Source organism: Lynx rufus, unplaced genomic scaffold (genome assembly GCF_022079265.1).
Source record: "Lynx rufus isolate CCGP_SWC_20201006 ecotype Redwood Valley unplaced genomic scaffold, mLynRuf1.p SCAF_18, whole genome shotgun sequence".
Taxonomy (NCBI): Eukaryota; Metazoa; Chordata; class Mammalia; order Carnivora; family Felidae; genus Lynx; species Lynx rufus.
In genome coordinates, this window is record NW_025814832.1 from 4023958 (window position 1) to 4037371 (window position 13414).

Below are 13414 nucleotides of genomic sequence, written 5' to 3' on the forward strand. Positions count from 1 at the left end.
AGTGAACAAGTCTTTCAGTTTTTGTGTGATGCCCTCTGAATATTTGGAGATGTTCATTGTATCTTCAGGTTATCTCCCCACACCCCACTTAATTTATTCTGCATTTGTTCAATAAATATTTAATTGAAAAAATAAAATAAAGGGAATTATTTAAATGAAAAGAACATAAATGGAAGAAAATTAAGAAAAAACTTCACTAGTAAAAGCAAACATATAATAAAGGTAACAGATTAATCACTTATAAAGTCAGTAAGGAGGCTAAAACACAAAAATAATAAAATCAATTATATCTACAAAAAAGTAGTCAAGGGATACACAAAATAAAGATGTAAGATATGATATCACATACATAAAACATGCAGGGGGAGTAAAAATTTAGTGCCTTTAGAATGTATTCTTCAGCATACATGTGAACTCAAGTGACCAACTTAATATAGACCGCTAATACACGTTATATATGAACCCCATATGTAACCACAAATTAAAAACTTATTATACACAAAATAAAAAAATAAACCTGAGCATAACACGAAAGTAAGTCATGAAACCAGAAGGAAAAGTAAGGAGGACAAGAGGATAAGAAAGGAACAAAGAACTAAAAAACAACCAGAAAACAACAAATGGCAATAAGTACATACCTATCAATAATCACTTTAAATGTAAATGCTCCAATCAAAAGACATCAGGTCACTTAATGGATAAAAAACCAAAATGCACCTATACGTTGTCTATGATACTTCAGACCAAAAGACACATACAAATTGAAAGTGAAGGGATAAAATAATGATATTCCATGCAATGAAGGTGGAAAAAAGGTAGCAATATTTACATCAGACAAAACAGACTTAAAAACAAAGACTGTAACAAGAGAAAAAGAAGGGCATCACATAATGATAAAAAGGAATCAATGTAAAAACAGGATTGACACTGTAAATATCTATGCACCCAACATGGAAGCACCTAAATACAAGCAAATATTAATAGATATAAAGGGAGAAATTGACAGTAACACAATAATAGTAGGGGACTTAAATACCCCACTTACACCAATGAATATATCATCTCGACAGAAAATCAATAAGGAAGGAGTGGCTCTGAATAACCCATTAGATCAGATGGATTAACAGATATGTACAGAGCATCTCATCCCCAAACAGTGAAATAGACATTCTTTCCATATGCACACGGAACAGTGTCCAGCATCACGTATTAGTCCACAAAACAAGTCTCAATAAAAAGATTGAAATCCTATCAAGTATCTTTTCTGACCACAACAATATGAAACTAGAAACAAGGAAAAAAAACTGGAAAAAACACAAACACATTGAAGCTAAACTACATGCTACTAAACAACCAATGGTTAACAAAGAAATCAAAGAGGAAATAAAAAAATACATGGAGACAGACTTGCAGGTGCCACCATCCCAGAGTTGCCCATGCCACCCAGTCATGGTCAACCCCACTGTGTCCTTTGACATTGCTGTGGATGATGAGCCCTTGGGCCGTGTTTCCTTTGAGTTGTTGGCAGACAAATTCCAAAAACAGCAGAAAACTTTCATGCTCTGAGCACTGGGGACAGAGGATTTGGTTATAAAGTTTCCTGCTTTGACAGGATTATTCCAAGTTTTATGTGCCAGGGTGGTGACTTTACATGCCATAATGGCACTGGATCCAAGTCCATCTATGGGGAGAAATTTGATGAGAATTTCATTCTGACACACATAGGTCCTGGCATCTTATCCATGGCAAGTGCTGGATGCAACACAAATGGTTCCCAGTTTTTCATCTCAGTGGTTCGATGGCAAGGATGTGGTCTTTGGCAAGGTGAAAGAGGGCATGAATATTGTGGAAGCCATGGAGCACCTTGGGTATAGGAATGGCAAGATCAGCAAGAAGATCACCAATGCTAACTGGACAAATCTAATAAATTTGACTTGTGTTTTATTTTAACTACCAAACCATTCCTTTTATAGCTCAAGAGTACATCCCTTCACCCCTATCTGCTTGAAATATCCTATAATCTGTGTTCTCACTGTAGTTCTATGGGTTCCATATTTTCCTTACTCCCCTCCAAGTCTAGCTGGATTGCAGAGTTAAGCTTATGATTATGAAATAAAAACTAAACAACAACAACTAAAGTACATGGAGGCACATGAAAATGGAAACACAATGGTCCAAAATCTTTGGGACACAGCAAAAGCAGTTCTAAGAAGAAAGTTTATAGTCTACCTTGAGACACAAGAAAAAGCTCAAAACATTGATATAAACTTACTAGTAAAGGAACTAGGAAAAGAACAAGCAAAGCCCGAAGCTAGTAGAAGAAAGAAAATTATAAAGACTAGAGTGAAAATAAATGAAAGAGAAATGAAAAAAATCAATAGAAAAGATCAGTGAAACCAATGGCTGGTTCTTTGAAGAGATAAGTAGAATTGGATAAACTTATACAAATCCATTAAGAAAGAAAAAAAGAGAGGATTCAAATAAATAAGATCAGAAATGAAAGAGGAGAAATAACAACCAACACTACAGAAATACAAAGGATTATAAAATAAAACTATGAAAAATAATATGCCAACAAGTTGGACAACCTAGAAGAAATGGATAAATTCCTAGAAACATACAATCTTCCAAATGGAATCAGGAAGAAATAGAAAATTTGAACAGACCAATTTCTAGTAATGAAACTGAATAGGTCATCAAAAAACTCCCAACAAACACAAGTCCAGGACCTGATGGCTCCACAGCTGAATTCTACCAAACATTTAAAGAAGAGTTAATACTGGGGCCCTCAGGTGGCTCAGTTGGTTAAGCGTCAGACTCTTGATTTAGGCTCAGACCATGATCTCACGGTTCTGACAGTGCACAGCTGGCTTGGGATTCTCTCTCTCCCTCTCTCTCTCTGTCCCTCCCCTGCTCACTCTTTCTCTCAAAATAGATAGATAGATAGTAAATATATATATGTATATCTTATATAATATATAAAATATTTAATGTTGTTATATTATTATATATTAAATACATTATATTTTATATATTTATTATATAATATATTACAAATAATATAATTTATAATTATTATACATAATATTAATATTATATAATATTTAAAGAAGAGTTAATACCCATTCTACTAAAACTATTCCAAAAAATGAACAGGGAAGAAAACTTCCAAATACATTCTATGTGGACAGAAGTACCCTGATATCAAAACCACAAAAAGACACTGTGCCTGGGTGGCTCAGTTGGTTAAGTGTCTGACTTTTGCTCAGGTCATGATCTCAGAGCTTGTGAGTTCAAGCCCCGTATCAGGATTTGTGCTGACACAGCACAGCCTTCTTCAGATCCTCTGTCTCTGTCTCTCTCTGCCCCTACCCTAATCACACTTGCACGTTCTATCTCTCTCTCCCCAAAATAAATAAACATTGAAAAAAAAATTTTTTAAAGACACTGTAAAAAAACTACAGGCCAATATCCCCAATGAACATAGATGCAAAAATCCTCAACAAAATACTAGCAAATCAAAACCAAATTCAACAATGCATTGAAAGGATTATTCACCACAGTCGAGTTGGATTTATTCCAGGATGGTTCAATATTCACAAACCAATCAATGTGATATATCACATTAACAAGAGGAAGGATAAAAACCATGTGATCATTTCAATAGATGCAGAAAAGCGTTTGATAAAATACAATATCTGTTCATGATAAAAACTCTCAACAAAGTAGATTTAGAGAGAACACATCTCAACATAATAAAGGTCATAAATGAAAAACCCACAGCTGACATTATATTTAATGGTGAAACTGAAAGCTTTCCCTATAAGATCAGGAATAAGGATGTCCATTCTCACTACTTTTATTCAACATAATACTGGAAGTCCTGGCCACAACAATCAGACAAAAGAAATAAAACGCATCCAAATTGGTAAGGAAGTAAAACTATCCCTATTTTCAGATGACATGATACTTTATATAGAAAACCCTAAAGACTCGACCAAAAAACCATTAGAAGTAATAAATGAATTCAGTAAAGTTGTAGGGTACATAATTAATATACAGAAACCTGTTGCATTTCTATAAACTAATAAGAAAGTAGCAGAAAGACAAATAAAAAAAATACTCCCATTCATAATTGCAGCAAAAAGAATAAAATACCTAAGAATAAATTTAACCCAGAAGGTGAAAGACCTATACTCTGAAAATATAAGACATTGTTGAAATAAACTGAAGATAACACAAACAAATGGAAAGATATACCATATTCATGGATTGGAAGAAGCAATCTACAAATTCAACATAATCCTTACCAAAATACCAATGCCATTTTTCACAGAATTTGAACAAATAATCCTAGAATTTGTATGGAACCACAAAAGACCCTGAAAAGCCAAAGCTATCCTGAGAAAGAAGAGCAAAGGCTGCAGGTATCACAATCCCAGATTACAGGATATATTACAAAACTATAATAATCAAAACAGTATAGTACTGGCACAAAAACATACATAGAGATCAACAGAACAAAACAGAGAACCCAGAAACAGACCCACACTTATATGGTCAATTAATTTTTGACAAAGGAGGCAAGAATATGCAATGAAGACAGTCTCTTCGATATATGGTGCTGGGGAAACTGGACAGCTACTTGCAAAAGAAAGAAACTGGATCACTTTCTTATCCCATTCACAAAAATAAACTCAAAATGGATTAAAGACCTAAATGTGAGACCTGACACCATAAATTCCTAAAAGAAAACATAAGTAATAGACTCTTAGACATTGGCCTTAGCAACATATTTATGGATATGTCTCTTCAAACAAGGGAATCAAAAGCAAAAGTAATCTATTGGGTCTACAACAAAATAAAAACCTTCTGCACAGCAAAGGAAGCCATCAACAAACCAGAGAGGCAACCCACTGAATGGGAGAAGATATTTGCAAACAATATAACCAATAAAGAGTTAATATCTAAATTATACAAAGAACTTATATAAGCCAACGCTAACAAAATTATACTCTGATTAAAAAATAGGTAGGGGCACCTGGGTGACTCAGTCAGTTAAATGTCCATCTTCAGCTCAGGTCATGATCTCATGGTTCTTGAGTTCAAGCCCCACATCAGGCTCTGTGCTGACAGCTCAGAGCCTGGAGCCTGCTTCAGATTCTGTGTCTCCCTCTCTCTCTGCCCCTCCCCCACTTGCACTCTCTCTCTCAAAATAAATAAACATTTAAAAATTAAAAAAAAAATAAGCAGAGGACCTGACTAGACATTTTTCCAAAGACATACAGATGGCCAACAGACACATGAAAATATGCTCATCATCACTAATCATCAGGTGAAGACAAATCAAAACTACAGTGAGATATTGTCTCACATCAGTCTTAATGGATAGTATCAAAAGACAAGAAATAACAAGTGTTGGTGAGGACGTGGAGAAAAGAGAACCCTTGTGCACTGTTGGTGGGAACGTAAATTGGTGCAACCACTATGGAAAATATTACAGAGATTCCTTAAAGAATTAAAAATAGAACTACCATATGATCCAGTAATTCTACTAGTGGGCATTTACCTAAAAAAAGTGAAGACACCAATTTGAAAAGATATAAGCACCCCTATGTTTATTGCAGTATTTACAATACCTAAGATATGGAAGCAATCCAAGTATCCATCTATAGATAGATGAATAAAAAAGATGTGATATATTAAAGATGGCGGCGTAGGAGGACGCTGGGCTCACCGCGCGTCCTGCTGATCACTTAGATTCCACCTACACCTGCCTAAATAACCCAGAAAACCGCCAGAGGATTAGCAGAACAGAGTCACCGGACCCAAGTGCAGACGAGAGGCCCACGGAAGAGGGTAGGAAGGGCGGCGAGGCGGTGCGCGCTCCACGGACTGGCAGGAGGGAGCCGGGGCGGAGGGGCGGCTCGCGGCCAAGCAGAGCCCCCGAGTCCGGCTTGCAAAAGCGGAGGGGCCTGACGGACTGTGTTCCAACAGCAAGCGCGACTTAGCGTCTGGGAGGTCATAAGTTAACAGCTCTGCTCGGAAAGCGGGAAGGCTGGAGGACAAAGGGAGGGTGAGCTGCGGAGCCCCCGGACGACAGAGCTCAGTTTGGCGGGGAACAAAGGCGCTAGCCAGCGCCATCTCCCCCGCCCATCCCCCAGCCAAAATCCCAAAGGGAACCGGCTCCGGCCAGGGAAATTGCTCGCTCCGCGCGAACACCCAACTCTGTGCTTCTGCGGAGCCAAACCTCCGGCAGCGATCTGACTCCCTCCGGCTGCCACAGGGCCCCTCCTGAAGTGGATCACCTAAGGAGAAGCGAGCTAAGCCTGCCCCCCCTGCCGCCGTGCACCTTGCCTTCCCACCCCAGCTAATACGCCAGATCCCCAGCATCACAAGCCTGGCAGTGTGCAAGTAGCCCAGACGGGCCACGCCACCCCACAGTGAATCCCGCCCCTAGGAGAGGGGAAGAGAAGGCACACACCAGTCTGACTGTGGCCCCAGCGGTGGGCTGGGGGCAGACATCAGGTCGGACTGCGGCCCCACCCACCAACTCCAGTTATACACCACAGCACAGGGGAAGTGCCCTGCAGGCCCTCACCACACCAGGGACTATCCAAAATGACCAAGCGGAAGAATTCCCCTCAGAAGAATCTCCAGGAAATAACAACAGCTAATGAGCTGATCAAAAAGGATTTAAATAATATAACAGAAAGTGAATTTAGAATAATAGTCATAAAATTAATCGCTGGGCTGGAAAACAGCATACAGGACAGCAGAGAATCTCTTGCTACAGACATCAGGGGACTAAGGAACAGTCACAAGGAGCTGAAAAACGCTTTAAAGGAAATGGAAAACAAAATGCAAACCACCACGGCTCGGATGGAAGAGGCAGAGGAGAGAATAGGTGAACTAGAAGATAAAGTTATGGAAAAAGAGGAAGCTGAGAAAAAGAGAGATAAAAAAATCCAGGAGTATGAGGGGAAAATTAGAGAACTAAGTGATACACTAAAAAGAAATAATATACGCATAATTGGTATCCCAGAGGAGGAAGAGAGAGGGAAAGGTGCTGAAGGGGTACTTGAAGAAATAATAGCTGAGAACTTCCCTGAACTGGGGAAGGAAAAAGGCATTGAAATCCAAGAGGCACAGAGAACTCCCTTCAGACGTAACTTGAATCGATCTTCTGCACGACATATCATAGTGAAACTGGCAAAATACAAGGATAAAGAGAAAATTCTGAAAGCAGCAAGGGGTAAACGTGCCCTCACATATAAAGGGAGACCTAGAAGACTCGTGACTGATCTCTCTTTTGAAACTTGGCAGGCCAGAAAGAATTGGCACGAGATTTTCAGGGTGCTAGACAGCAAAAATATGCAGCCAAGAATCCTTTATCCAGCAAGTCTGTCATTTAGAATAGAAGGAGAGATAAAGGTCTTCCCAAACAAACAAAAACTGAAGGAATTTGTCACCACTAAACCAGCCCTACAAGAGACCCTAAGGGGGATCCTGTGAGACAAAGTACCAGAGACATCGCTACAAGCATAAAACATACAGACATCACAATGACTCTAAACCCGAATCTTTCTATAATAACACTGAATGTAAATGGATTAAATGCGCCAACCAAAAGACATAGGGTATCAGAATGGATAAAAAAACAAGACCCATCTATTTGCTGTCTACAAGAGACTCATTTTAGACCTGAGGACACCTTTAGATTCAGAGTGAGGGGATGGAGAACTATTTATCATGCTACTGGAAGCCAGAAGAAAGCTGGAGTAGCCATACTTATATCAGACAAACTAGACTTTAAATTAAAGGCTGTAACAAGAGATGAAGAAGGACATTATATAATAGTTACAGGGTCTATCCATCAGGAAGAGCTAACAATTATAAATGTCTATGCGCCGAATACCGGAGCCCCCAAATATATAAAACAATTACTCATAAACAGAAGCAACCTTATTGATAAGAATGTGGTAATTGCTGGGGACTTTAACACCCCACTTACAGAAATGGATAGATCATCTAGACACACGGTCAATAAAGAAACAAGGGCCCTGAATGAGACACTGGATCAGATGGACTTGACAGATCTATTTAGAACTCTGCATCCCAAAGCAACAGAATATACTTTCTTCTCGAGTGCACATGGAACATTCTCCAAGATAGATCATATACTGGGTCACAAAACAGCCCTTCATAAGTTTACAAGAATTGAAATTATACCATGCATACTTTCAGACCACAATGCTATGAAGCTTGAAATCAACCACAGGAAAAAGTCTGGAAAACCTCCAAAAGCATGGAGGTTAAAGAACACCCTACTAACGAATGAGTGGGTCAACCAGGCAATTAGAGAAGAAATCAAAAAATATATGGAAACAAACGAAAATGAAAATACAACAATCCAAACGCTTTGGGACGCAGCGAAGGCAGTCCTGAGAGGAAAATACATTGCAATCCAGGCCTATCTCAAGAAACAAGAAAAATCCCAAATACAAAATCTAACAGCACACCTAAAGGAAATAGAAGCAGAACAGCAAAGGCAGCCTAAACCCAGCAGAAGAAGAGAAATAATAAAGATCAGAGCAGAAATAAACAATATAGAATCTAAAAAAACTGTAGAGCAGATCAACGAAACCAAGAGTTGGTTTTTTGAAAAAATAAACAAAATTGACAAACCTCTAGCCAGGCTTCTCAAAAAGAAAAGGGAGATGACCCAAATAGGTAAAATCATGAATGAAAATGGAATTATTACAACCAATCCCTCAGAGATACAAACAATTATCAGGGAATACTATGAAAAATTATATGCCAACAAATTGGACAACCTGGAAGAAATGGACAAATTCCTGAACACCCACACTCTTCCAAAACTCAATCAGGAGGAAATAGAAAGCTTGAACAGACCCATAACCAGCGAAGAAATTGAATCGGTTATCAAAAATCTCCCAACAAATAAGAGTCCAGGACCAGATGGCTTCCCAGGGGAGTTCTACCAGACGTTTAAAGCAGAGATAATACCTATCCTTCTCAAGCTATTCCAAGAAATAGAAAGGGAAGGAAAACTTCCAGACTCATTCTATGAAGCCAGTATTACTTTGATTCCTAAACCAGACAGAGACCCAGTAAAAAAAGAGAACTACAGGCCAATATCCCTGATGAATATGGATGCCAAAATTCTCAATAAGATACTAGCAAATCGAATTCAACAGCATATAAAAAGAATTATTCACCATGATCAAGTGGGATTCATTCCTGGGATGCAGGGCTGGTTCAACATTCGCAAATCAATCAACGTGATACATCACATTAACAACAAAAAAGAGAAGAACCATATGATCCTGTCAATCGATGCAGAAAAGGCCTTTGACAAAATCCAGCACCCTTTCTTAATAAAAACCCTTGAGAAAGTCGGGATAGAAGGAACATACTTAAAGATCATAAAAGCCATTTATGAAAAGCCCACAGCTAACATCATCCTCAACGGGGAAAAACTGAGAGCTTTTTCCCTGAGATCAGGAACACGACAGGGATGCCCACTCTCACCGTTGTTGTTTAACATAGTGCTGGAAGTGCTAGCATCAGCAATCAGACAACAAAAGGAAATCAAAGGCATCAAAATTGGCAAAGATGAAGTCAAGCTTTCGCTTTTTGCAGATGACATGATATTATACATGGAAAATCCGATAGACTCCACCAAAAGTCTGCTAGAACTGATACATGAATTCAGCAAAGTTGCAGGATACAAAATCAATGTACAGAAATCAGTTGCATTCTTATACACTAACAATGAAGCAACAGAAAGACAAATAAAGAAACTGATCCCATTCACAATTGCACCAAGAAGCATAAAATACCTAGGAATAAATCTAACCAAAGATGTAAAGGATCTGTATGCTGAAAACTATAGAAAGCTTATGAAGGTAATTGAAGAAGATTTAAAGAAATGGAAAGACATTCCCTGCTCATGGATTGGAAAAATAAATATTGTCAAAATGTCAATACTACCCAAAGCTATCTACACATTCAATGCAATCCCAATCAAAATTGCACCAGCATTCTTCTCGAAACTAGAACAAGCAATCCTAAAATTCATATGGAACCACAAAAGGCCCCGAATAGCCAAAGGAATTTTGAAGAAGAAGACCAAAGCAGGAGGCATCACAATCCCAGACTTCAGCCTCTACTACAAAGCTGTCATCATCAAGACAGCATGGTATTGGCACAAAAACAGACACACAGACCAATGGAATAGAATAGAAACCCCAGAACTAGACCCACAAACATATGGCCAACTCATCTTTGACAAAGCAGGAAAGAACATCCAATGGAAAAAAGACAGCCTCTTTAACAAATGGTGCTGGGAGAACTGGACAGCAACATGCAGAAGGTTGAAACTAGACCACTTTCTCACACCATTTACAAAAATAAACTCAAAATGGATAAAGGACCTAAATGTGAGACAGGAAACCATCAGAACCTTAGAGGAGAAAGCAGGAAAAGACCTCTCTGACCTCAGCCGTAGCAATCTCTTACTCGACACATCCCCAAAGGCAAGGGAATTAAAAGCAAAAGTGAATTACTGGGACCTTATGAAGATAAAAAGCTTCTGCACAGCCAAGGAAACAACCAACAAAACTAAAAGGCAACCAACGGAATGGGAAAAGATATTTGCAAATGACATATCGGACAAAGGGCTAGTATCTAAAATCTATAAAGAGCTCACCAAACTCCACACCCGAAAAACAAATAACCCAGTGAAGAAATGGGCAGAAAACATGAATAGACACTTCTCTAAAGAAGACATCCAGATGGCCAACAGGCACATGAAAAGATGTTCAGCGTCGCTCCTCATCAGGGAAATACAAATCAAAACCACACTCAGGTATCACCTCACGCCAGTCAGAGTGGCCAAAATGAACAAATCAGGAGACTATAGATGCTGGAGAGGATGTGGAGAAACGGGAACCCTCTTGCACTGTTGGTGGGAATGCAAATTGGTGCAGCCGCTCTGGAAAGCAGTGTGGAGGTTCCTCAGAAAATTAAAAATAGACCTACCCTATGACCCAGCAATAGCACTGCTAGGAATCTACCCAAGGGATACAGGAGTACTGATGCATAGGGGCACTTGTACCCCAATGTTCATAGCAGCACTCTCAACAATAGCCAAATTATGGAAAGAGCCGAAATGTCCATCAACTGATGAATGGATAAAGAAATTGTGGTTTATATACACAATGGAATACTACGTGGCAATGAGAAAAAATGAAATATGGCCTTTTGTAGCAACGTGGATGGAACTGGAGAGTGTGATGCTAAGTGAAATAAGCCATACAGAGAAAGACAGATACCATATGGTTTCACTCTTATGTGGATCCTGAGAAACTTAACAGGAACCCATGGGGGAGGGGAAGGAAAAAAAAAAAAAAAAAAAGGACGTTAGAGTGGGAGAGAGCCAAAGCATAAGAGACTGTTAAAAACTGAGAACAAACTGAGGGTTGATGGGGGGGTGGGAGGGAGGGGCGGGTGGGTGATGGGTATTGAGGAGGGCACCTTTTGGGATGAGCACTGGGTGTTGTATGGAAACCAATTTGACAATAAACTTCATATAAAAAAAAAAGATGTGATATATATATATATATATATACACATATACATATACATATTTATTATTCAGTCATAAAAAAAAGAATGGAATCTTGCCACTTGCAACAACCTGGATGGACCTGAAGAGTATTATGTTAAGTGAAATAAGTCAGACAGAGAAAGACAAACACCACATGATTTCACTTATATGTGGAATCCAAAAAACAGAACAAAACAAAAAGCAGAAATAGATTCATAAATATGGAAAACAAAGTGATGGGTGCCAAAAGGGAGGGAAATAGGGGTTCAGGTGAAATAGGTGAAAGGGATTAAGAAACTTCCAGTTACAAAATAAATAAGTCATGGAGATGAAAAGTATAGCATAGAGAGTATAATCAATCATATTGTAATAATGTTTTTAAAAACCCTACATAAAAAACATTATGCTTAAAGAAGCAATCTCAAGTTTTTCATTAAATTTTTGAGAAACTTTATTTGGAAGTTTACACAAATTCAATATTTAATATCCTGAATATGTTTTCTTTTCCTCATTATATTATATAAATACAAGTATTTTCACCATGCCCCATTATAGTTGCCTCCAAATCTCCTTTAAATTTATCCCAGTGTGCTATACAACTATTATTTTTATGCATGTCATGATATGAAAAAAGGTTCAGAAGCACTGCTTTAGCTTTAGATAGGACTCTTTACCTGGGGCCTCTCAATGGATTTCAGTGGGCGTGTGAAATGCGCACATATATCTTTCTTGAGAGATAGTTAATACTTTTCATAAGTTCTCAAAGCTTAAGAACCAAGTGACTCAAGAATTTCAAAAGTTCCCCTATAATTTCATCCCCAAAAAAGTGATGTTACAAGTTAAGGGTTAAAGGAATTCCAATAGCACAACTAGGTCTCCATTATCACAGGTGGGAAGAATAAAGGTGCTATAAATAGAACTAGGAGGACTTCTGTCTCTGGCTCCCTCTTTTGGGACTCCTGCTCCTGGCCTCTCTCTTCTTAAATTCAACTAACATATTAAGAGGATTCTAGGGTCTTTTCTCTGTTAGAAGTAAATACTTCCTCAGATCACCAGAAAGTACAAACCAGGGTGGAATCCAGGGAAGACAGTATAGATTTCAAATGCTCACATTTGATCTAGCTCTGCAGCCAAAGCCTGAAAGGCAATATTGTAAAATGTATATTTGCCCAGACCTCTTCCTCTGTGTTTCTAAAGCACTTTGCACATAACTAGACTTCTCCTATATATGTGTCTCCCTTGGGGGCCTAGCAGAGGTGACAAAATCCACAGTGCCACTCTGCCATACTGTCATTATTTGGTATGTTTTTCCCTAACAGGTTTTGAACCCCTGAGAGATAGACTTTTATTTTGTTTTTAAAACAGTCTCTAGAATAAAATATACACTCAGTATTTTCTCAATTAATGACAAATAAATTAATGAACACGCACTATTAATTTCCAAATCTTAGTTTCCTTAAAAGGTTATATGCTAGGAAGAGATACTTCCTCTGTAAATTAATAAATTAATTTCCTGATACAAATAAACTTAATGTGAATCTGGGTACTTTATAATCCCAACTTTTTTATAATCCCAATTTTGACCAGGATTTTATCTTCTCAGATATGTTTAATAGAGATGTTCTATATCTTCCTACAGATGACACATCTCTTGACCACTGATCTACTTCTCTCACTGTTGAGAAAGGCATGAATCATACGTCTTTTTAGCCCTTTTTAGTCCCTTTTTGCTTGATGCTATTTTCTACACATAGGGTGCACTCAGCAAAAGCTGACTGA

General features: G+C 38.3%; 1 protein-coding gene and 1 pseudogene across 1 annotated transcript in view; one reads left to right on the forward strand and one right to left on the reverse strand.

Moving 5' to 3' along the window:
- Positions 1-13414, reverse strand: part of EFCAB5 (EF-hand calcium binding domain 5) — a 208014-nt gene that overhangs the window by 192630 nt on the left and 1970 nt on the right. The gene's annotated exons all lie outside the window — the stretch shown is intronic.
- Positions 1450-1950, forward strand: LOC124513121 (peptidyl-prolyl cis-trans isomerase A-like; annotated as a pseudogene).